General features: G+C 32.4%; 1 long non-coding RNA gene across 1 annotated transcript; it reads left to right on the plus strand.

Annotated features, from left to right (window-relative positions):
* Positions 1–7875: 7875 nt before the first annotated feature.
* On the plus strand, positions 7876–14037 carry LOC125911644 (uncharacterized). The gene is made up of 3 exons (XR_007454395.1): positions 7876–7953; positions 8031–8100; positions 13819–14037. It is a non-coding gene; the product is annotated as an uncharacterized LOC125911644 (long non-coding RNA).
* The last annotated feature ends 10967 nt before the right edge of the window (positions 14038–25004 follow it).

Here is a 25004-nt window from a genome sequence, read left to right on the forward strand (position 1 = left end):
AGATTGTGGCAGAAGGCACAAGACTCTTGAGTTAGAGACAAACTATTACAGCTAAGGAGGCAGCATGAATATTGCCATATTTGCTTTGGTCCCTTTGCCCTCATCATCCAAGACACAGAGTGGCATGGCAGGTAGATGCCTGTACACAGAGGAGGCTGAATGATAGGAGAAGAAAACTGAATTTAAGGATCCATTGCTTTCATCGCAAGCAGTAAGCAAGACACTTTTTGTTTTTCAGGTTCTCAAAGTTGCCGGTTACATAAATAACACTGAGAAGTGACCTGTTTCAGTCACTGGAGAGCAGTCAGGGCCCTGCATTCTTTTCGTACCCAAAAGATGCATAGTGGGGACACAAGAGGCCCAAGGAGGACTGTCCTCCCAACATGTATCATGTCTATAAATGGCATATATAAATATGTGTATAATAATGGAACATTTGTATCATATAAATATGTTAATTTTCCCTCAATTAATTTATGAATTTATTGCCAGTCCAGCCAAAATCCCAACAAATTTATTTGAGGATATGGAATAATATACATGGTTGGAGGGAGTGCATATTAATAAAATTATTATGGATTTTTATTTGACATTATCTAGCATAACTGATGATGGCCATCTTGTATAACCCAGAATTTCTGTTTGTAATGTGCCTACCTTAGTTAAACTCTGCCACATGTACGTTATAAGGATGTTTGTGGTGTTCCTTATGATATTGTTTGTTTTGGAAAAAACTGAAAAAAGTCTAAAATATTTTATCAATATGGGAATGGAAAATAAATTATTAAATAGTTATTGAAATAAATTAGCTAGATCCAACAGGTTAACTGGGATAATACTAAAAAAACTAATGTGCTATAAAATAAATTACCAAAGGATACATGCCATTTATGCAAATTAAAATGCAGAACAATATTATTTATTATTTATAAACACAAAATGCTAGAAATTTGACAACATGCAAAGAAAAAAATACCACAGATTGAAATAGTTATTACCTTTGGATTAAGAGGATAAAGAGAAAATAGAAGAGTGAGGAGCTTTAATTCCTTATGAAATATTTTGTTTCTTTAAAATGAAGACTTGAAAAATTGCTAACACTGATGTATAAATTCAGTAAAGTTGCAGGATACAAAATCAACATAGAGAAATCTGTTGCATGTCTATACATCAATAATGAAGCAGAAAGAGAAATCAAGGAATTGATCCCATTTACAATTGCTTCAAAAACCATAAGATACCAAGGAATAAACTTAACCAAAGAGGTAAAAGATCTGTACTCTGAAAACTGTAGAACACTTATGAAAGAAATTGAAAAGGACACAAAGAAATGGAAAAACATTCTGTGCTCATGGATTGGAAGAACAAATATCGTTAAAATGTCTATACTACTCAAAGCAATCTATGCATTTATTGCAATTCTTATCAAAATGCCACCTGCATTTTTCACAGAGCTAGAACAAACAGTCCTAAAATTTGTATGGAACCTTAGAAGACCCCAGATAGCCTAAGCAATCTTGGAAAAGCAAAGCAAGCCTGGAGGCATCACAATTCCAGGCTTCAAGCTATATTACAAAGGTGGAGCCATCAAGACAGTATGTTACTGGCACAAACACAGACACATATATCAATGAACAGAATAGAAAACCCAGAAATGGACCCACAACTATTTGGTCAACTAATCTTCGACAAAGCAGGAAAGAATATCCAATGGGAAAAAGACAGTGTCTTCAACAAATGGTGTTGGGAAAACTGGACAGTGAAATGCGGAAGAATGAAACTGGACCACTTTCTTATAACATATATAAAAATGTTTCAAAATGGATGAAAGACCTAAACGTGAGACAGGAAACCATCAAACAGGTGGAACACAGGCAGCGACCTCTTTGACTTTGGTTGTAGCAACTTCTTATTAGACACGTTGCCAGAGGCAAGGGAAAGAAAAGCAAACTTGAACTACTGGGACTTCATCAAGATAAAAAGATTCTGCACAGAGAAGGAAACATTCAACAGAACTAAAAGGCAGCCTACAGAATGGGAGAAGATATTTGGAAAGGGTTGGTATCCAAAATCTATAAAGAGAGTATACAGCTCAACACCCAAAAAACAAATATTCCAGTTAAGAAATGGGCAAAAGACATGAATAGACACTTTTTCAAGGAAGACATCCTGATGGCTAACAGACACATAAAAAGATGTTCAAAATCACTCATCATCAGGGAAATACAAATCAAAACTACAATGAAATACCCCCTCACACCTGTCAGAATGGCAAAAATTAACAACCAGAAAACAACGGATGTTGGCGAGGATGTGGAGAAAGGGGAACACTCTTACACTTTTGGTAGGAATATGAACTGATGCAGCCACTCTGGAAAACAGTATGGAGGTTCCTCAAAAAAGTTAAAAATAGAAGTACCTTGTGACACAGCAATTGTACTACTAGGTGTTTATCCAAAGGATATGAAAATGCTCATTTGAAGGGGCACCTGCACCACAATGTTTATAGCAGCATTATCCACAGTAGCAAAATTATGGGAAGAACCTAAATGTCCATAGAATAATGAATGGGTAAAGAAGATACGATATAACTCTATCTATCTCTATCTCTATCTCTATCTCTATCTCTATCTCTATCTCTATCATTTCTATCTCTCTATATCATCTATATCACCTATATCTATATCTATCTATATATAATGCAATATTACTACTCAATTATCAAACAGAATGAAATCTTGCTATTTGCAATGACATGGATGGAGCTAAAATTCATTATGCGAAACAAAAAATAGGTCAGAAAAGGCAAATACCATATGATTTCACTCCCATGTGAAATTTAAGAAAGAAAACAAATGAACATGGGGGAAAGAAAAAAGGAGAGAGGGAAACAAACCATAGGAGACTCTTAAATATAGAGAACAAACAGGGTTGCTGGAGGGCAGGTGGGGGGGGATGGGCTAGCTGGGCGGTGGGCATTAAGGAGGGCATTTGTGATGAGCACTGGATGTTACATGTAAGTGATGAATCACTAAATTCTATTCCTAAAACTAATATCACACTATATGTTAACTAACTAAAATTTAAATAAAAACTAACTAAATAAATAAATAAATAGAAAGACTTAAAGCAGCTATGGCAAAATTATAACAGTTGCGAAATTTGGATGATGGGAACATGGATGTGTCACAATATTATTTGTTTCTGTCTGTATGTTTAAAACATTTTAACAGTAATGATAACTTTAATAATACAAAAATATAAACACTTCGTCTAGCTGTCTGTCTGAATTAATGAATTCACGCAAAGTATTAAGAATTTCCCTCAGTAGCTATACTGACTAGACATTAGTATGATTAGTTTTTAGCATGAGCTATGTTCTTGTGTTCAGGTTTACAATTTAATCATAATTACTGTGAAAACAGAAGAACATATAATAGTTGAAAGATAATATTTTCCTGGAAGTTAAAGAATGAGGATAAGCCAGACAAGTTCTTCTGGGTAGGTTATTTGAAATAGGGATTAAGTATTTTGACCCAAAACAATGACAGTGTTATTTTTTAAAGCTCTGCACTGAGGAGGAAAATAATTTCTGGGAGTTGTTAAAACTGTAATTTTATGTTTTAACATCAGGTTGTATTGGAGGTGTGCATGCTTTTATCATTTCTGAGTCACTATACCTTATTTGATGCTACTTATTCATGGGTGTTTAATTTTACTTTATGTTTAAGATTCAAAAAGTAATATATGCTTATTGTATAATAAATTCAAATTCCAAAATAAACCAAGAAACAACAACCATATTCCGTAACACAAAACACCAACTGTTATTAACATTTGACTTCTTTTAATACTTTTATATGCATACCTTTATTTTTAACTTAATTGCAATCATAACATATGTAAACCATTATTCACAGCTTCTGAAGTTTGAGATTTATTTCCAGCAGATAAAATCTAGCAATTAAATTTAGTTTTAGAAGTGTTTTTGAGATTTGCATCAAGGTGGTGAAAACTACAGAGAAGTTAGAATTGGAAAGCTATATAATTATTTACATACACTTAAATATTCAGAAAGAAATATTTTTCACACTAAGAAAGTACTGCAGCTGGAGCCTTTCTCTGACTTAAAGGCTACATTCAGAGCAGAGCTGACCTAGGAAAAGTAAGTGTTTACCTCAGCCCTTTCTGTCTTTTGGAAGGGTTGCTTAGGAATGAGTGGATGAAACAGTAGAAGAAAGTATCAAACAAACTAAGTGTGAAGTCTGATTTCAGATTTGAGTTAGAGAAAACTTTTGTATCTCTGAGAAACCAAAACATTTTCCCTAGCAAATACTATAGAAGTGATCAAGTGATTGTAGAAGCTGTCACAAAGACCATGAAATCGTGTACTCTTGTGAGGAAATGAAGAACACTATGACAAACACATCTGTATCCCAAGGATTCCTAGTCTTGGTTTGATATATGTTGTCTCTAAGTTTGATCTAGTTGTAGTTTTAGTTTCTGCATATATCCATTTTGTAATAAAACTCAGAATTTTGTGGAACAGATCTTAGTGAAGCAACCAATGCAATAAGCTTCAATATATTGATAAAAAACAACTTAGTGCTCAATTCCCAACTCAAATCTCTGTGAGACATTTTCAGCTGCTCTGACATTAAATGACTAATTGTATTGCTGGAAATTTGGGAAAAAAATACATTGAGTTTATAGGAATTCGGACTGCATGGCAGGTAAATCAGTCCACATGCATCTGTTCCTGAGCTGATGTCGGACACTTCACTGAGTGATCCACCCAGGCATCCCTAAAAGATCATTTTAAATCTTAATTAATTTTGTAACATTCCCGCTAGGACATCTAAGTTTAAACTTATCAGTAGCCATTAAGAGATGCTTACAACAAATTTTAACAATTTGCCTTTATACATTTTGTGATTTTTATTTCAAATTACCTTCAAAGTTTAGAGCATATCCTACTCAATATCTATGTTGAGAGCTTCCACCTGAGACTGAAGAAGAGAATTATTTTCTATTTATTTTTTGCATTGAGGTATAATTGACATTTTAAATGTAAATATGGGGGCACCTGGGTGGCTCAGTCAGTGAATTGTCTGACTTTGGCTCAGGTCATGATCTTGTGGTTCACGAGTTTGAGCCCCACATCGGGCTCTGTGCTGACAGCTCAGAGCCTGGACCCTGCTTCAGATTCTGTGTTTCCTTTTCTACCCCTCCCCTGCTCATGCTCTCTCTCTCTCTCTCTCTCTCTTTCTCAAAAATAAATAAACTTTAAAAAAATTTTTAAATAAAATATAAATATGGATGCCAAATTGTCACGTTATATCTGATAATGCCTAATTTGTAGGAAAGAGCATAGTGTGTGTGTGCCAATTCAATCTTCTCAAAAAATTCCAGAAATATACAGACTCTCCAGCTAGATACAGCTGTTCTGGACCCAGGCAGGACTTACCCTACACAGTTAGCCCTCCTAAACACCCCTCCTCAAAGGCCAGAGCAGAGGAGAAACAGGGAGAACTCACTCTGTGCCAGCAACAGCTGAGAAGCAGGTAGCACTGGTACAGCCGTATCTACATAGTCCTCCTAAACTCAACTGATAGTTTATTTCTGGAGAGGCGTGGACATATAAGCACAAAGAGACTGGGAGTTGTGTCCATTCAGCAGTCTTAGCAAGAAGAAAATTCTTGGAGTGAAGAAGTGTATTCCTACTATCTACACATAAAATGGGAAAAATAACTTTTTCCTTAAAATTAATAATTATTTATATATCTTTACAGATCTCATAACATTTCTCTTAACTGTACTATTACATAATCCTCACAATTTTTTATTTCAGTAGTTATTTTATTTTCATCTAGAAGATAAGAAATAGAGTCTCTGAGAATTTAAATCTCTTACCCAATATTACCTAGCCAGAAAGTGGAAGATATTTTTCCACACTGTGCTGCTCTGTCTATTGTATCTTCATTGAAATTAAACATAATCTCTCAAAAACTCTACAACCAGTTTGGTCCAAATTTATGAATGAAATATATCAGGATGGTGATTACAATTGTTAGCAACAAAATGAATAAAAACAGATAATTTTTCTCCTTTGGTTCTGAGTTATAGTTGTGAAGAAAAGTTCCAAAACCTTTTGAACATTCGTTCTATTTCTAGAATTGGCGCAAAATTTACAGAAAAAATTACTTTTAAAATGGTATTACTTACGGGTGCCTGGGTGGCTCAGTTGGTTGAATGTCCAACTTTGGCTCAGGTCATGATCTCACGGTTCACACTTTTGAGCCCCACATCCATTTTTGTGCTGACAGTACGGAGCCTTCTTGGATTCTCTGTTTCCCTCTCTCTCTGCTTCTCACCCACTCGTACTCTTTCTCTCTCTCAAAACTAAATAAACATTGAAAATTTTTAGATTATAAAAATAAAATGGTATTATTCATGTTAATACAAAAATCTAGCTTTTCTTAAAAATTAAAAATCTTAACATTTTCTATAATTACTTATAGTCAAACTTCATATTTTTATTACATTGTTCTGCATATGGATCATCATCATGGCTATGACTTCATAGATGAAATTGAATACTTGCAGAGCAAAGCAAAATATTTTACAATACATTTATTTTTATTTAAAGATGACAATGTAGATAATTTGAGGTTAAAGAAATCTGCAGCTTCTCTCTTGGTCTACTGATGTTTTGGAAAGCTGTTACACAATTACCTTATAATCTTTGAAGTTAAATTCAAAATTTTCCATTCTGTTTTTCTCCCAAAAGTTTAGTTAAAGAAGCTATATTTAAAATACATACTTTTTTATTGTTTTTCAGTTTGTTATGCTATTTTGCTTCTGCTGTTGCTGAACCAAGTAATTTCAACAGCAGTGTTATTTTACTTTGCCCTTATAAGTTAAAAAATGCTGCATATTATTTGCAGTCTGTAGGGAATTAGGTTGTAGTTTTTATTCAGGCAAATCAGGAAAATTCTTTATAGATTTCAATTTTTGCATGATTAAGAACTAAAGAACCATTCCTATTAATATCACTATACAATTAGGTCACAGATCAGTAGGATTTTTAGGCTTTTTACATGAATATAAAAATTTAAATTTTGAAAACCTTCATTATAGTAGGAAACTTATTCAGCACTTATTTGTTTCATGCCATTATTGATGTACATTTTAATGATGGAAGATTCCTAATGCATTTGTTGATAAATAGGAGACTAGCTTTTCTCTATAGGATTACTGAGTTTTATCTTTTCTTCATTAAATTGTCAAGGCTTCTCTCCTCAATCACAAGTACATCCTGTATAATAATGTACAACAATGATTGGTGATAGAAAAGTGCAATGGGGAACATTTCAATTTTTGAACTTCCTGGTTTTTGGTTTTAGTTAATTATTCTACGATTGATGTGCAAGCAGGGATGTCATTGATCTCCATCTCCCAGATGCCTCATCTGCTGTCTGATATTAGGCTAGGCATCAGGGTGCTATGTTAACTCTCTCAGGCCAAAGGAACACTACTGAGTGAATTATAATGGGGCCATTATTATATTTGGGTTTTCTTTATTCAGGTCATTTATGGCAAGCTTCAGAGATGATGCCATGACCCTGTAGTATTGGCCAATTATTCTGTCAAGGTATGCCCTAGCCGGACTACTGATATCACAGAGTTACAAAGCAGAATGAAAGATTCTACTTAAACAGCTTCATTTTAGGGAGGCATAAATTGTAGTCCAGAAGGATTAAAGACTTTGTGACATCATAAAGGTAATGACATATCTGGAGACAAAGAGAAATGTGACCTGACCTTTAACACATTGCTTTTGGAGAATCCAAGGTTCTTCCACTTATTGGCTGTGTGATATTTGGCAAATTATATAGCCTATCAGGCTTCAAGTTCATTGCTTACTCTTTATTGATAATGTCTACTTCATAGGTTTGTGTGGGGGGAAAAAGGTAGATATACAGTAATCATTAAATTTCCTTCTTTTATTTTTATTTTTATTGTTTCAGAGAAATCCACCATTAGCTCTTGAAAATTTTTCCTTAACCATGGTCTCTTGGAAATATTACCTTTATGACTGTAGGTAAGCAGATTTTGTTAAAATTATTCTTTTTAATCAAAGAGTTAAAATACTTTAAAACATTTCAATGTTGTCAGTGGTTGAGTGGTGAGAGGGGCAGAAAGGATTTGAGGAAGCTTGTGTTTCAACTCACTGCATTAGAAATAAACTGCAGCTAGAAATATCTCAGCTTGTGTATTTCTTTGAGTGAAAGATTTTTTGTAAAATTTTCCTTTTCTCCATTGTATTTCCATGAACAGGAATGAAAGCGAGTGCTGATTCACTTGTCCTCTATATAGCTCCCTTTGCCTCTTCTCTATTTAATCTTGCAAGCATAGGATCCTGGGATCCTCTTATGATTTTTTTCTCCTACCGAGTAAAAACTTAGTCCTATATATGATACTGGTGAGAGAGTTCAAAAATGTCAAAATTCAATCATTTGATTGTCGACTTGAATTGCTGTTCAAGAAATACAATATAATTGTTGAAACCATGTATTTGAAATGGAACTTTAAATCTTCTGATTATTTTTAAATTAAAATACTTTATGTATCAAACCATCCTCATTACTGTTGTTGCCTAATTATAGAGAAGAAATTTTAGAGGTGATATTTATTTATAAAACCTCAGAAAAAAATGGTTAATGTCACTCTAGACCTATGGGTTTTTGAGACAAGTATTTCGGTTGAAGCAGGATAGCATTAGGAAGAGCACTACCTTAGATGAATGTGCCAGCAGAACTCTTCCAAAAAGAAACAAAAGAGTGATAACATGTTTTAAAAATGTAAGTTAAACCTTTTCCAAAAAATTAATATTTGACATAAAAGAGGTTGTTATAATGGCTAGAATGGAATACATACTGTTATGCTTTACAAAATAATTATAGACAAACTTTATTTGGATTAGAAATTCATTAATGATAGGTGTGCTTTGAAATATTAGTAATAAAACCATGTTAGGATAGCATTAAAAACATTAATTTGTGATCCCCAATGGATTATTTACATAATAGCATCATAACTGCTTAATAACAACTCTTATATTTATAACTTTTATGGGTTATATAGTAATTGATGGATAGCCAAATATTATCATACCATCTTCAAACCATCCCTCTGAAATAAGATATTATAGTTATTCTTATTTTATAGATGAGGTAACTGAGGTTCAGAAAGATTACAGTTCCCAAAGTTACCCAGGCCAGAATTTGAACCCAGCTCTTCTAGTTCCAAGTCTTTTGATTTTATATCACACTCTAATACCATAAATAATAAACACTGTGATAATGTGAAGAGAAAAGTGAAATGAGAGTTTAAAATCTGGAGTTTGCTCCTAACTGTATCATTAAGTCACTGTTGAACTAGCATGAGAACTTTTGAGTCTACGCAGAGAAAACTGAAGCCTAAATATTTTAATTTGCCCAGTCCAGTGTTTGGGGTTGAATAGACAGTTCTCACCTGGTGATAGTAGGAAGGAATAGTAACTACAAATTAAAGAAAATAAAATGATTATTTGAACCAAATGAGTTATATTAGGAAAAATTTTAAAGAAATATAGCTGAGCAATAAAAAAAAAGTGAAACATTGGAGATAAAAAAAATGACATTCTTTATAATATGCAGATGACCAAAGCAATTATCTTCCTGGTCTTTTCTTTCATCATATTTTTCTCCAGAAAATGGATTAATCACCCTTTTTGACTCACATTTCTTTAATTCTTTTTAATGTTTATTTATTTATTTTGAGAGAGAGAGAGAGAGACAGAGAGTGAGCAGGGGAGGGGCAGAGAGAGAGAGGGAGACAGAGAATGGGAAGCTGGTTCCAGGCTCTGAGCTGTCAGCACAGACGTGGGGCTCGAACTCATGAACCGTGAGATCATGACCTAAGCTGAAGTCAGATGCTTAACTGACTGAGCCACCCAGGCACCCTTCTACCCATTCATCCATCGATGGACACTTGGCAGGCTCCACACTGTCAGCATGGAGCCAGATGTGGGGCTCTAACTCATGAATTGTGAGATCACGACCTGAACTGAAATCAAGAGTAGGACATGCAACTGACTGAGCCACCCAGACGCCCCACAAATACTTTGTGCTTTTTAGGCAATTTCATCAGAATTCCACTGTTACCCATTTTGAGATTTGGTACATATTAAGTTCTAGAAAGTAAAGCCTCTCCAATTTTTGAGGAAGAGTTTCATCAGCTTTTCCTGGCTAAATACAGTGTTTAATTGAGATAGCCTATGTAAGTCTGAAAGCTATTAGCTAAAAAACAAAAAGACTACACTGGAAAGGAAGAACAATCGACTGTATTGTGAAGCCCAGCTAAAATGAAGTTGACACCGGGTTTGCAATTTTCTCTCTAGTCAAATCCAATCAAAGAAAATTCTGAACCTTACCTAAAATAAAATTACTTACAATCAAAGGAAATGTAAGTGAATTTGCCCAACTTGATAATCAGTTTTCTGAATGAGAATCGAATATATGAAAGATTCATCAAATTAGAAAGCGGCACAGTAGAGATGTTAGCAGTATTTCAAAGTGAGGAGTGAATAACAGTCCTATAATCCCAACAGGAGAACAATACACAATGGCCAATGGAAGAGCTTCTTGTTCTAAACTATATTCAGACTCCTCCTTTCCACCCCAAAAGATAAATCCCATATTCTGTCTCCACATCTTTAAAAAATATGTTCTAAAGTTCTTCCTCTCCTATTCATCTCTCCAACTGAATTTTGTGTCACCAACTAAAATCCTACACATTCATTAAGAATCCTCTCAAAAGCTACATATGCCATGATTGAAGCATTTCCCCCCACCCAGTGGATTCAAAACAATTCCCTCTGTGGTTCCACAGCTGTTTCTTTATTATACAAAATTATAAATCACTTTGATAGTCAACAACAAATTACAATTTGTGGTATATATGTATCGGTATAGGTATCGGTATCTATCCCCTTTTAATGTGCTTGAAAGCAAAGAACTTACTTGGTTAATCTTTCAAGTTCCCACATTATCCCACCTATTCTAAGCAATGCTATGTTTTCAATAAATGTTTGTTCTGTTGAATTCACACTAAAATGTATATTCACACTATTTATATATCTTAATATAAGATTATTATATTTAGGAAATAATAGATTTAGAAAGAGGTAGAATAAGATCAGCTGGGAAATGATTCATTAAAATGTACAGAAATAGATGTCATGAGGAGTGAAAATAATTTCCTAGTTGCTAATTTATAGAAGGTAGGCAATTAGCTGGCCTGCTGCTAAAGTCATATGTAGTGCATGTATGTAAATGCATGTATGTATTGTCCACTATAGAATAACTTAAAATATTATTGTGATTCTCAGTCCTGGAAATGACTATAGGTAATTGAACTGTGACAACTCTGTTTTCATAAATCCTGAAACCTATTGAAGTTACATCTGCTCTGGAAGATTATAAATCTTTCTTAACAAGAATTTTGAGGCAGTTTTTAACTTGTATTACACAGACATGACATTTATTACTACACACACACACACACACACACATACACACAAATTCCTATTGACTAAATAAACACAAGCTAAAATCTTTCTATTTAATTCCCTCATTAAACCAGATAAGTTTATTTTCTTTCAAGGTTATTTTGAGAGACATAGAGAGAGAGCATGGGAAAAGGGGCAGAGAGAGAGGGAGAGAGAGATAATCACAAGCAGGCTCGGCACTGTCATTGCGGAGCCTGATGCAAGGCTTGAACTCACGAACTCTGGGATCATGACCTGAGCTGAAACCAAGTGTCTGATGCTTAACCAACTGAGCCACCCAGGTGCCCCCAAACCAGATAATTTTAAACATCATTGTTCACTTTTTATTCTATGTGCTATAAATATTGGTTATGTTATATATATTAAGTAGATTTCTTCTCTGATCTTATTATCTTGATATCTTCTCATCAGAATAATTTTAACCTTAAATTTTAAAGATTTTTTAAACATGAATTAAATTTTCCAGTGAAGAATCCATTATTGTTATCTGTCTTTCTTTTTTTTAAACTGAACAGGGGTGAATTTATAACAGCCTAAAAACAAAGTGAAGGCTCAGTAGAACATATACAGTATTCTGCCAAATTTAGTGATGTTAACATGTTGTTTTTTTAATGTTTATTTATTTATTTATTTTGAGAGAGAGAGAGATGGAGGGAGAGAGAGAGAGAGAGAGAGAGAGAGAGAGAGTGTGTGTGCGCACGAGTAGGGTAGGGGCAGAAAGAGAGGGAGAGAGAGAAAGGATCCCAAGTGGGCTGTATGCTGTCAGCGCAGAGCAAGACACAGGCTCGAACCCACAAACTGTGAAATCATGACCTGAGCCGAAATCAAGTCGGGCACTTAACCAACTGAGTCACCCAGGTGGCCCAACATTTTTTTTTTTGCATCTGAATTATTTCATCATGAATGTATTCTGACAAGCATAAATGGCTTTTCTTCATATACACACAGGGTTGTTATTTTAAAATAGAATAAAAATCAAGTCATCAAAGTTTCTGTGGAAACAAATAGCTTTATTTATCTTCTTTAGATAATCAATCTGTGAATATTTTATGTAATTTCACTAACAACAGTGAAGACTTCCCTTCATATTTTATTGCCAGAGATACTCTTTTACTACATATTTCTTCTCTTTGTAATGAAAATTATGTCTAAAAAATAGATTTGCTTTTTAAAATATTTTTATTAATATTTTAAATGCATTTTTTACATTTTATTCATTCTTCTTTCTATACATATTTAGTATTTGATTTCTTCTGTAATTGGAATTTGTTCTTAAATATTATTTGATGTGCATTAGAATTACAAATTTCACTTCTATTATGCTGCCATATGCTCTTACACTTAAATTCGTTGACTTACTCTTTTCTCCTGTTTTTGGTCTGACCTTGAATAATTATTTCTTCTCTATTAAATTTGTTGACTCACAATTTACACTTTGTAATACTTAAGAACCTCAAAGTCAAACTACTCCAAGTACATTTGTGAAAGCCTTATAAATGTGAATATAAGTTCAAAGTTGGGAAATAAAATTAAGACTTAGAATTTCTTTACACGGCACTCACTTTCACAAAAAAAAACTTACAAGTATTTAAAGTCTCATCTCCTCATAAAACTTTCCCAAGTTACACCCTACAAATCTTGAATCTTTGCCCTTGAATTCCTATAGTATTTCTCTCCACATATATTTTTTCTATATTATCTTCTAACTGTTTTATAACCTTGGATAAAATTATACAATCCTTGAAGATATTGTTAATATTGTTAATATTGTTAATATAACCTTGGATAAAATTACACAATCCTTGAAGATATGGTTAAGGTTGTTTTTGGTATTTTCATTATTTGAAATGCGTACCACCTTGTGATTGTATATTGAGGTATTTAGCATATTGATGAAATGAGATAATTTATGTAAAATATGTCATTAATTTGACCTCTATCGGCCATGGTTGAGGCACCAAAGCAGAAGTAATTTACAACCTCATAATATCAGTTATTTTGATTCAACCTACATGTTAACAATAATGTTTAAGATGGACAACAAAGTTTTAGTATCTATCCTCTTAGCGATGTCTTATTGGCCAAACAGCCAACTTTCTGTCATCTAGTAATTAAAATATTAGATAGGCTATCTTCATCAGTGCAAAAGCGACCTTTTCCCCCGTTGCTCTCTAACCAAAGCCACTTTCCTTCTGTTTGAGTAGTCACTTCAGAAGCTACAAGTCACAGAATGTATGAAGATCTCTGCTTCTTCCTCAGGATAGCATTTCTGCTGTAACAAAATCATGAGGTACAAATTTTATTGAAGCAAATAAAGGAGCTGTGTACTCACTGAATCCTACCCACAGAAGAAGAGTTGTATGCTTAATTACAACAGAGAAGAGCCTCTGTTGTTCTCTGAACCAGGATCTCAATTGTAGTATCTTTAGGTTTGTATCATTGTGATTGCTTTAAGTCACACAGTTTTAAAATAATAACAGACATTCACAAAGCTTCTAGTAGGTTTCAGACATTGTGGTATGATTACATTTAATCATCCTATAGGATAGTAACCCTCCAACCCCACTCTTGGTACTGGTATGTTTTATTACTCTGTTTTAGAGAAGATGAATTTAAATAACTTGGTTTAGGTAACCCCAATAACAAGTTTATAATGAGAATTTAAATAGAAATACATAGTTCTTCAAACTCACATTCTTCACTAACCCATGTTGCCTCCACAAATCCTCTCAAATATAAAGTGTGAACTAATGGTATTTTCTTTTTTAACTTACAGCACTTACTCTTTTCACTTATAATATTGTGACAATTGGAGAAATTAGGTAACTTCTATTTTGGAGTATTAATTTTGTAATCTAGAGACAGTTAGCCAAGGGATTCAGAAATATCTTATGAATATGTTTTGACTTATTTTTCAGGTCAACTGTTGACATTAATTTTACCAATATAGATATCTTTAAATCTTTGGAAATGAACATAAATACGTTTTAGATCATTGTTTAGTTTTCATTGTCATTTTATTTTGAGATATATCATTTATAATCTGACATTTTGATTATGTCTTTAAACAGCTACAATATATATCATATTCAGTCAACATAGACAGTATAATCAGATAAATTGAATAATTCTCTATCATCACATTTTATTAGTGCTGATAATAACTCAAAAACATTCTATGAGGTTATTCTGTCTTAGCTCAATAGAAATACCATTGCTGTTTATTCACTATGTGCTTTTAGACAGCACCTAAATATTTTTCACTCATTCATTCACTCATTATGTATGTTGCTTGTAGGACAATAATTCTCAAACATTATTGACTCACAACTCACCGGGGAAGTTTATAACTGGCCCCATCTCAGAGATTCTAATTCAATAATTGACAAATATAGTCATTATGAAGCAGATTAACACAAGGACCACACTGTTATAGGAAATGCAGCTAATTAATATCAGTCACTTAGCAAATAATATTTATTTAGTGAAAAAGTGTATTTGTTTCAATAGCATATATTTCTGCCTTTTAGTATTCTTCAATTTATTTAGGGAGATAAAATTACATATAAATTTTAGGATATCTGTGAAACAATCATCAAATAGCATTTGTTCAGTAGTTTCTAACAAGTGTATTTTTCAAAACATATCATTACCTTTCTTTTTTTAATAATTTATTTTTAAATTAGCTAACATACAGTGTAGTCTTGGCTTTAGGAGTAGATTCCCATGATTCATTACTTACATAGACTACCCAGTGTTTGTCCCAACATGTGCCCTCCTCAATACCCATCACCCATTTTTACAATCCCTCCCAACCCCCCACCCACCCACCCATCAACCCTCAGTTTGTTCTCTGTATTTAAGAGTCTCTTCTCTTATGGTTTGCCTCCCTCTCTGCTTGTAACTTATTTTTCCTTCTCTTCCCCAATGGTCTTCTGTTAAGCTTCTCAAATTCCACATATGAGTAAAAACATATGATATATCTTTTTCTGACTGACTTATTTCACTTAGCATAATACCCTACAATCAGTCCTCTCCATGTTGTTGCAAATAGCAGGATTTCATGCTTTTTCATCGCTGAGTATTATCCTTATTTCAACATTACTTTCCCTGACCATTTTCACTTAGGATATATACAAAAAGGTAATTTTTCATCTTTTCCTACACATAGCATAAAATATTGACAGCTGGTTGAAAAGTGAATAGTCCATAAATATAAACATATTATTATTATTAGGCTTAATCAAGTATCTTATAACTTGATTTAATCTATAGATTGTTTTGTCTTTTAAAAATGATTCTATCCTTAGAATTTTGAATTCTAAAGAATTAAATTGCTGTATCTAATTAGCATAAAGCCCAGAAAATATGTGGTTTATCATTTTCAGTTTATTCCTTGTTCTGATTCTGAGAATAAGTCATCAAAAATGTGGTAAAATATTAAGTTGGATTTTGTAATTATATGTATTTAGTTCTGATATATGCATAACCATCTGGGTTTATTTGGCATGTTATATGAAAAGTTAAGTAATCTTTACCAAACTAAAAGTTATTGAAATATTTATGAAGGTTGACATGTATCTTTCATCACTAACAAAATGAATGCAAATATCAAAGAAAATATCTGAAGATCTCACCAAGGGAAAAGTAAACAAATAAATAGTTAATCATGGGAGAAATAAGCAGGATTAACAACTACAGACATGTACAAGATCGTTTGTATTAATTATAGCCAAGTTTTGATGTGTCTCATTAAATTTCAGTCACAAATTTTATTCAGAAGAGTTCATTTAAGTTGGCTTTGCATTTAGCATTGTTGTAATGTTTAAAATCTGGACAATGGGCTTGAATCAGAGTGACAGTAAACAATGTCATGTTTTCCAGGTACCATAGGGATGAATGTCAGTCTGGTCTTATTTGAAACCTCATTAATGATGTGGGAGTCAGAGTAAATAGTGTACTAATGAAATTCTGAGATGAGCTCAGATTGGCAGGTAGTGAAACATGACTTAAAAAATGGTCATTGTTTGAGACAACCTTAAACAAGTAGAAATTTGGCAAGATAGTTAAAACACATTTAATTTATTAAATGGGATAACTGAGGAAATTAATGGAAACTACAATGTGAGCTCAATCTTTAAAAGGTATTTTGGAATTAAATAACAGGAAATATTAAATTAGAACATTTTATTCCAATTTCACCACAAAATAGTTCCATAGATAATACAGCATGGCATTCAAAAGTTTAAAAAGTTAATAGTTTATATTACACATACAGATATCCACATATCTATTTGAAAACCTACAGGCATTTTTCTGTACTTAATACTCTGGATGTATCTACATTATAGCCCCTCAGAGACTGAACTTTAAATCTTGTTGTCGATGTTGGCTAACTCATTCCAAGAAAGTTGTAGATGAAGTGGCAGGAGAGAAAGAAAAAGACCCATAAAAAGCAATTAAGAGGGGGAAAAAGGAATAAGAATTAGGAAAGAATAGCATTGGAATGACACCTTTGGGAAAAGAGAGAAGAATGCCTTCCTGGAATCATTTATATGAAACAGAAGAAGGGAAATAAACAGTAAAACATGAAATTTAAAAGAAATATCAGAAGAGTGGTAAAATAATGGAAAGAGTAGCATTTACAAATGAAATGAGTTTGAAAATAACTTTCACTACAAAGATTATCTTTTTAGAGCAAACAGATCTGTCTCTAAGTTATGTTACAAGCTCAACTGCCCCATTTATTACTATCCAGACTCCTTTCTACTCTGGTAATTTAAATATTTTTGTGACATAAACCTAGAATAATTCCAAAACACTACACATTAATTTTTTAAGGCCTATTTAGAACCTATTGGTATATTTGTCAGTTCCTGAGCACTTTTTGCCTTAGGCAACTTCTACATTTGGTGTTCTAGAGTTTGGTTGAGTTTTAAGAAAATCATGTATGAAAAATAAACATGTATTTGTTTAGGGCATGTGGAAGAGCTCTATTTTTGGTGTCAGAGCAAATGTATTTGAAAGAGTACTGAATTACAAGTCTGGTCAGACAGATTATATTAGTTAAGTCACCAACCATATTGATCTTGGATAAATTCCTTAAACTCTTATATTTAATTGTGAAATTGTAGAGGTAGAATCAGATGATCCAACAAGTCTAGTATTCTATAGGTAGGAAATAAGTCCTTTGTCCCTCTTATCATCCAAGATATAGGAAATATAGACAACATTTTTAGGAACACTGAAAATAGGGGCAATGTATTAATCAAAAGATTCTACTGTACAAATTTAATGGAAATGAAATAATTACTTATCAGCTAACTAAACACTATATCAAGACAGTACAAATAACATACTGAAAACAATCTAGAATTCTGAAGATTAATGGGACTTAAGTGTGGATATTTAAAGACAGTTAGGAATTTCCTAAAAACTGAACTGTAAATATGAAGAGTAGATCCTAAGTAAGCAGAAAGAAAAAGTGATCCTTTAGGGTCTACTGTTATTAAAGGTTAACTTTTGGTTCTTGTATTTAAATTTTTTATATGGAGTTTTGACAAATGCCACTTGGAGGCACTCTTATACTGTAGTACTGTACAATTTATACTATCAGGATGTCATATAATGAAACTTTCAGTTTTTATTTCCTTTTTTAATTCTAATAATCACTTGGGGATGGGTAATTAACACTGGTTGTGGTATTTAAACTTTCACATTATTCATATTTATCACCTTGTAATTTTTACTGTTGTAAATAATCTCCTCTTTATCTAATAAAACGGATTTCATTCATTTCTGTAAGGAATGGAAGATTTTAGGACAACACCAAAGAATTACTTGAGGATAAATTTTGGTTTACAAATTAATGTCTATTTTTCAAATCAGAAATTCTTACTATTTTTTTAAATTAATGTTTATTTAAATTTGCTATTATCCAAAGTAGAACAACAATGAGAATTCAGAGACACTCTTGATGAGAACCAATCTCTTTAATCATTTGAAAAAATTATGGCAAATATAGACAACAGGATTAAAATTACATTACATATACTAAAATATGTAATGGAATACAGAAGCATGTACAGGAATATACCTTAAAATTGATTTGCACAGGAAAACTAAAGTTCATAAGGAATGGAGTCATGTTATTTGAGATTTTCTTACTTTTATTCATTTTTATAAAGTTAATTTATTTTAAAATTATATAAAATTATTTCTATACATGTGAAGAATATAGATTGTTCATACTTCTCTTGGTTTCAAATATATTTGGAAGATATTGAATGTTACATTAGTAAGGATATGAATTTTACCTCATTTCTACCTTAATCTGAAGATAGAATCTACAAAATAATGCATTAGAAGTAAACATTTTTTACTGTTACTTTTGCACAGGATATTTTAATGTTTTTATTATAAGCGATGTTATTATAACATTCAAGCTACACAATTAAAATTTTTATTTTTATCAACATTTTAATTAATTGGTAATAGATAATACTGATTAAAATAGTATATTTGACTATGCATGAAATGAGTAAACACTAATGAACTCATGCATATATGAATATGTTATGTTTGAAAATATTAATAATTTAATTCTTTAAACTCTTGTTAGTCCAATGACATATTGAAAAGGATCTGTCGTTTGGATAACTTCAGTGGGAATGAGGTTGTTCACTAACCTGACTTGTTGATTAAATCCCCACCCACAGTTTTGGGCACTGGCTCCCTATTCACTCTTTTGACATTCATTCCTTCTTAAGATAATTATTCATTTCCAGGGTCTTAACAGCTAAGGCATTTATGTTTGTCAGCACTACAAATCTTGCTTTGCCCTATTGTTCTACACAATGAAACATTTCTTTAATCTAGGAATTTGATTAATATTTGGACAAAAATCTCTATCCAATCTTTATCTCTGTCCAAATATCTCTATCTCTATCATCTATCTACATCTTCTTTTTATTAGTTGGGGTTTTATTGGTTGGAATTAATATATCATATTAATATTAATTAATACATATTAATATATCATTGATTAAAAGCTAACAATTGAGGGCAAAGCTTATTTATTTAAATTCATACATCAAAAATGTACTCTCTCTAGGAACTTAATGGAAAATTATATTTACAGCTAAGAAAACCAAAAATACCGATGACTGAATTTTCCTCTTTGCAAGTCAATGGGTAAGCATTATAAAAAGAAAACATAATAGTGAGATATCTGTGTGTTCTGGTTGTTTATTTTTGTGTACCAAGCCACTGCACAATGGCTTAAGTCAATAGCAGCCGTTTATCTGTTTACAAATTTGGGGAATGGGACTCAGGCCAGTTCTTTCTCGTCGCATGGGGTAGCGGCAGACACTGGTTCAGGCTGGGGCATAGAGAAGAATGTTTTACTCAAGCACCTGGTATTGAACTCCCTCTTTCCCACTACATGGTATCTGTCTCCATATGGCAGCTCAGGGTAGCTGGAATTTAGTACATGATGGCTTAATGCTTCCAGACCAGTGTTCTAAGAGACAGCAGAACATGCATGGCCTTTTCTAAACTACCCTTGGAAGTCATGAAGCATCACTTTCCATCATGTTCTATTTGTCACAAAGGTCTATTCAGTTTCAAGGGGAGACATGGATTTTACCTCCTGATTTAGGACTGTTAAAAAAAAATCACGTTTTTAACACAGCTCTTTTATCAAATTTTCCAAGCAAAGATAAACCTCAACTTTACCCAAATCACAAATATCAACCCAGAATATTTTAATTATAAATACATTCAATTTACCATTTTGTACACTTTGAGATTCCTAATCCAAACAAGTATATATCTTCCTTCAAATGAATAGTGATTTTCTTTTTTTTCCAAATTTAAAATTAAATCTTTTTATTCTATACGAATGAGAAAATATTTCCTAAATCTGTAATGTACTGTGACTCTCCGATTTTCTGTTCCTTTACATATTAGGATGAATTCCTTAGTTGTCTAGTCTAATCCTCTGCATAAAGCCTAAATACCCTGACAACATTCCAGATAGGTGAAAATCAGCTAATGTCCAAATACACACAGGAATTATTGACTGACTCAGGGAAGTCCATTCACATTTTACCCAGAAACAATAGAACATTTCTTTAATTTTTTCCAATTTTACTGAGAAATTATTGAGATACATCACTATATAAATTTAATGAGTACAGCATGATGATTAGATTTACATATAGTAAGAAATGATTACCATAGTAAGTTCAGCTCACATTCACCTTTTCTTACAGGTACAATAAAAAGAAAAGAAAGAAAGAAAAAAGGAAAAAAAATTGTCTCCTTGTTATGTTAAATCATGATTTACTCTCTTAACTTTTCTATGTATCATATAGCAGAGTTAGCTACTCATCATGTCTTATGTTATAACCCCAGTACAGTAAAACCTTGGATTGCAAGTAACTTGTTCTGTGAGTGTTCTGCAAGACGAACAAACATTCTTTTCCTTTTTTTTTCTTCTTTAATGTATATTTATTATTTTGAGAGACAGATCATGAGCAGCGGAAGGACAGAGAGAGAGGAAGACAGAATCCAAAGCAGGCTCCAGGCTCTGAGCTGTTAGCAGGGAGCATGATGCATAACTTGAACTCACAAACTGTGAGATCATAACCTGAGTCAAAGTCAGATGCTTAACTGAGCCACCCAAGTGCCCCTAGACAAGAAAACATTTGTAATAAATTTTAACTTGATAAATGAGCAATGTCTTGCAATACAAGTAGTATGTGAGGCCACGTGTCACATGATCACAACTAAGCCAGTGATTACTGAAATTCACTTTGATATAGGAGTGCTTTGGATTACAAGCATGTTTCTGGAATGAATTATGCTTCCAAACCAAGGTTTTATTATACTTATTTATCTTATAACTGAAAGTTCATACTATCTACCTTCAATTCCCTCCCCCACCAATGTCCATCTCATAACCACAAGTCTATCTTTTTTTCTGAGTTTAAGATTTCATTTATAAGTGAGATCATGTAGTGTTTGTCTTTCTCTGAATTATTTCACTTAGCATAATGACTTTCACGTCCATCCATCTTATTGCAAATAGTAGAATTTCCTTGTTTTTTTATGGCTCAATAATATTCCATTATATATATTATTTCTATATATTCTAATATATTATATATTTTAATATATATTATATTTCTGTATTTCTATATTATAAATTATATATATAAACAAGTTATTACATATAACATCTTTGTCCATTTATCTATTGATAAACATTTGTTTCCTTATCTTGACTATTTTAAACAATGCTGCTATAAATATGGGAGTGAATGAATATATTTTTTCAACTGTTTTCATTTCCTTTGGATATATTTCCAGAAGTAGAATTGCTGGATGACATGGTAGTTTTGTTTTTAATTATATGAGAATCTTCCATACTGTTTTCCATAGTGGCTCTATCAATTTACAGTCCCACCAACAATGCACAAGGGTTCCCTTTTCTCCATTTTCATGCCAACACTTGTTCTGTTGTCTTTATGATGAAGGCCATTCTAACAAGTGTGAGGTAATTATCTCCCCGTGGTTTTAATTTGCATTTCCCAAATGACTACTAATGTTCAGCCTCTTTTGATTTACCTGTTGGCCTTTCATGTATTTTCTTTGAAAAAACGTCTCAGGTCCTTTGCCCATTTTTTTATTGGATGTTGTTCATTTCTGTTGAGTAGCATAAGTTTATTATATTTTTTGGACATTAATCCCTTATTGGATATATGGCATGAAAATATTTTTCCTGTTCTGTAGGGATTTTTTTCACTTTGTTGATGCTTTCTTTTGCTGTGCAGAAGCTTTTCAGTTTGATATGGTCCCACTTGTTGATTTCTGGTTTTGTGGCTTGTGCTTTAGGTGTCATATCCAAAAATCATTACCAACGCCAATGTCAAGGAGCTTTATTTCTATGTTTACTTCTAGGAGTTTCATGGTTTCAGATCTTACATTTAAGTCTTTACTCTATTTTAAGTTATTTTTTTTAGTGGTGTAAGATAGAAGGTCCAGTTTCATTCTTTTACACGTGAATATCCAATAGTCCCAGCCCCATATATTGAAGACTATCTTTTCTTTATTGAATATTTTTGGTTCCCTTGTCAATATTACTTAACTGTATATGCATGGATTTATTTCTGGGTTTGTGATTCTGTTCCATTGTTCTATTTGTCTATTTTTATGCCAGTAACATACTATTTTGATGACTATAGCTTTATAGTATACCTTGAAATCAGGAAGGGTGTTGCTTCCTGCTTTGTTCTTTTTTCTCAGGATTTCCTTCACTACTTGGGGACTTTTGTGGTTCCATATGAATTTTAGGAGTTTTATTATTATTCTTTTAACTTGGTACAAAAAGTCATCAGAGTCTTTTGACAGAGACTGCTTGAATCTTTTTTAACTACTGACATTTTAATAAATTAGTCCTTCCAATTCATTAACATTGGATACCTTTACATTTATTTGCATCTTCTTTGATTTCATTCACCAATGTCTTTTAGTTTTTAGAGATTTTTACCTCCTTAGTTAAATTTATTCCTAAGTATTTTATTGTTTTGGGTGCTATTGGAAATGTGATTGATTTCTTTATTTCCTTTTCAAAAAATTCATTGTTAATGTATTGAAACGTTACTGATTTTTGTATGTTACTATTGCATCCTTCAACTTTACTGAATTTATTAATTAGATCTAAGAGTTTTTGGTTGAGTCTTTAGGATTTTCTATATATAAAAATATCATATCATCTGCAAATAGACATAATTTTTTTCCTTTCCAGTGTTGATACCTTTTATTTTGTTTTCTTGCTCAATTGCTCTGCCTAGGACTTCTACTACTATGTTGAGTAAGAGTGATAAAAATGGGCACTCTTGCTCTGTTCCTGATCTTAAAGGAAAACCTTTTAATCTTTCATTGAGTATTTTCAATGAGTCTGGAAGTGCTCCCTCCTCTTTGATCTTTTGGAAGAGTTTGAGAAGGATCAGTGTTAATTCTTTAGAGTTTGGTAAAATTCACCAGTGAAGCCATTAAGTCCTGAGCTTCTCTTCGTTGGAGATTTTAGGTTACTGATTAAATATCGTTACTAGTAGTTGGTCTAATCAGATTTTCTATTTCTTCCTGATTTAGTGTTGGTAAGTTTATGTTTGTAAGAGTTTTTCCATTCTTCTAGGTTGTCCAATTTGTTGGTGTATAGTTGATCATAGTAGCCTCTTATGGCCGTTTTAATTTCTGTTGTATCAGTTATGTCTTTTTCATTTATAATTTTGTTGATTTGGGCCCTTCTTTTTTTTTTCCTTAGTTAGTCTAGCTAAGGGTTTTCAGTTTTTTTTTTTTTTAATTTTTTCAAAGAGCCAACTTTTAGTTTGGCTAACCTTTTCTATTATTTTTCTCCTTTCTTATTTATTTATACTGTAATCTTTATTATTTATTTTCTGTGCTAAATTTTATTTCCTTTTTTCTTTTTCTTTAAGGTATAGTGTTGAGTTGTTAACTTGAGATCTTTCTTGCTTCTTACTGTAGGTATTTATTGTTATAAAACTCTCTTTTAGAACTGTTTTTGTTGCATCCCACAAGTTCTGGTACATTATTGTTGTCTCAATGAACTTTTATTTCCACTTTAATTTCTTCTTTGATCTATTGGTTGTTCAGAAGAGTCTTGTTTAATATTTTATGTGTTCAAAAATTTTCCAGATTTCCTCATTATTGATTTCCATTTTCATGCCATTGTGGCTAGAGAATCTACTTGGCATGATTTCAATTTCAATTTGCTAAGACTCATTTTATGGTCTAAGACATTGTTTATCCTATAAAATGTTACATGTGTACTTGAGAGGAATGTGTATTCTGCTATTGTTGAATACAGTGTTCTGTATATGCATGTAAATCCCATCTGGTCTATAGTGTTGTTCAAATCCACTGAAGCTTTCTCTGTATGTAATCTATTAATTATTGAGAGTAAGATATTAAAGTCCCCAATTATTATGGTATTAATACTATTTCTCCCTTTAGCTCTTTTATATTTTGCATTATATATTTAGGTGCTACAATATTGGGTGCATAAATATTTACAGTTGTTATATCTTCTTTATGTATTGACACTTTTATTGTTATATAATGACCTTCTTTGTCTCTTTTTATAATTTCAGTTTGAAATCTATTTTGTTTCATATAAGTATAGTTACACACACACCCTTTTATTTCATCACAATTTGCTTTAAATGTCTTTTTACATTGCTTCACTGTCAATCTGTGTGTCGTTCAGGCTAAAGTGATTCTTTTATGAGCAACATGTTTTTGGATCTTGTGTGTGTGTGTGTGTGTGTGTGTGTGTGTGTGTGTTTAATCCATTCAGCCGTTC

The sequence above is a fragment of the Panthera uncia genome (genome assembly GCF_023721935.1).
Source record: "Panthera uncia isolate 11264 chromosome C1 unlocalized genomic scaffold, Puncia_PCG_1.0 HiC_scaffold_3, whole genome shotgun sequence".
Taxonomy (NCBI): Eukaryota; Metazoa; Chordata; class Mammalia; order Carnivora; family Felidae; genus Panthera; species Panthera uncia.